The sequence below is a fragment of the Pteropus alecto genome, unplaced genomic scaffold (genome assembly GCF_000325575.1).
Source record: "Pteropus alecto unplaced genomic scaffold, ASM32557v1 scaffold74, whole genome shotgun sequence".
NCBI lineage: Eukaryota > Metazoa > Chordata > Mammalia > Chiroptera > Pteropodidae > Pteropus > Pteropus alecto.
In genome coordinates this window covers 852,942-855,275 of record NW_006436291.1, presented here as the reverse complement: position 1 = coordinate 855,275, position 2,334 = coordinate 852,942, and positions in this window count along the sequence as shown.

The following is a 2,334-nucleotide window of genomic DNA, read 5'->3' as shown; positions in this document are numbered from 1 at the left end:
TTTTCAAGTGGGCGAGGCCACCTCAGTAGCCTGTGGGCGAGCGTCCAGCAGGCCTTTCGCAGAAGCCTCTGTCCTCACACAGTCCCCGCCCATGTCACCCTCGCAGTCACCAGCTCAGGTGAGCGCTGTGGCCCTGATTCCTGACGATGTGGGTGCTGCAGTGGAGGCGGCGAAGTGGGTGTGAAGTTCAAGGTGGGTCAACGACAGCAACGGCGCCGAAATACACAAACCAACTGGAGAATGAGCAAAAGGCTCGAATAGACATTTCTCAGATAAAGGCAAATGGCCAGCAAGCACATGAGGAGATGCTCAGCAGCACTCGTCATCGGAAAGGCAGCTGGCACCACAAAGAGACCCACGTCACGCTCTCTAGGATGGCTGTTATCAGACACAGAGACAGAGAGAGAGAAGGAGGGAAAGAAAATGAGAGACGGATGCGGAGGTGCTAGAGCCCTGGGCGCGGCAGCCACACGGAGAAGGGTGTGTCTTCTCCTCCAAGAGTCAAGTGTTGAACAACCACGTGACCCGGCACTCCCACTTCCGGGTGTTTATCCAAAAGGACTGAGAGCGGGGACTCGAAGAGGCATGCGTCCACCCATGTCCATGCAGCGTCACTCAGAATATTCAAAGGTAGAAAGAAGCCAAGTGTCCAAAATGGATGGAAAGGAAAGTGAAACGTGGTCCATCAAGCAAAATATTTCCCAGCCTTGAAGGGAAGGGATCTGTGACACAGGCGATGACTGGGTGAGCCCCAGGGACATCACGCTCAGGGACATGAGCCCGTCACAAAGGGCCACACGCCGCGAGTCCACTGTGTGACGTCCCCGGAGTCCCCAAATCCACAGAGACGGAGAGCAGGAGGGTGGGGAGGGGTCCAGGGAGGGGGAGGGAGTTAGTGCCTAATGGCGACAGAGGGTCAGCTTGGGACGACGAGGACGTTCTGGAGCCTTAGAGGTGGCGGTGACACAACGTCGTGAAGGCACGCAGCGTCACCGATCCGCACGCTTGAAAATGGTTAAAGCGGTCAGTTTTATGTTGTGTATATTCTACCGCAATAAAAAGAAGTAATAACATAAAACAAAATGTACTAAAAAAAGTTCAACGGGATTTCCTTGACCGCACCAGACCACGGCTGAAGGGACTTGTCCTTCGAGGCAAGCACGCAGCTCGGAGGCTGCGGGCACTGCCCAGGCCTGGGGCACAGGTGCCACCTGCAGGCGCAGGCCATTGCCCTGTGCCAGATGCTCTGAGCCCTGAGGACACATGTCACAAGCCAAACACGGGACAGTGAATATCATTTATGTTCTAACAATAATAAAAAGGTCACTAAGCTGCATTTAAGAGCTCGCCTTTGCAGCTGTGTCGAGCAGGCTGAATAAATCGACACCGGCTCGTAGTCCACTTATGGGAAAACTGAGCTGCCGCTTTAACAAGCATTTCAGGAGTCAGAGCCGGTGAGCATTTGAATGCTGTCCGAAACGAGCACATTTAATTTATGCTAAGAAACATGTGAGGCCATTACCCGCAAAGCCCTGTGCTGGGGGACAGGAGGGGCAAGAGGTTGCCTGGCGGGACACCGGGGTGGGGACGCAGGAGCCAGGTGCAAGGCGACAAACACATCTGACGGGACTAGGCCTCTGGGAGCTGAGGGTTTCAGGTGTCCGCCGTTTCTTGTTTATGCAGCATTTTAAAAGCGCCCCCAATTCCCACCCCCAACAAGCGGACGTCTGTCGTCCCTCGAGGACTGCGGTGAACCTGGCAGGGCCCTGGGGGCTCCAGGGTTCCCCTAGCCCCAGGGTTCTGGGCAGGGAGCTTCCTTCTTCCCCCAGACACGACTCGCGACTGTCTTTAAAAGGGAGTCGTGAGCCCTGAGGCCGAGATCGCACCCAGTTCCCGGGCAAGGCTTCCACCGCGACGTCTGGAACAGGCGCTGCCAGCTGGCTGGGCCGGAAAGGCCTGAGTGGCAGAGCTGGGCCTCCCCGGGGTGGCGGGAGGGCGGGAGGGGGCGGGAGGCCTGCCAGGCGCGGGTCCCACTCCTCCACCCATGGGGGTCCGGAGGCGCCGCGAAGCCATTTGCCCAAGATCAAAGTGACAGGGCCTGAGCACCACGAAGGGCGGGGTAAGCACCGAACCCAGGTCTGCTGGACTTTTCTGAGTTCGGAGGCAAGTCAACTGGCCACAGCAGGATCCGGGCTGCGGCCTCGGAAAGGGTGGGCTTCGCTCCGGCTGCGCCGAGGGCGCCCTCCAGGCCTCGTTCCTGGTCCGGGCGAGAAGAGGCTCTGCGGGGCGGCGGCTTCATCTGGGAGGGCGCCGGCGCACGCGCTGCGCCCTGTC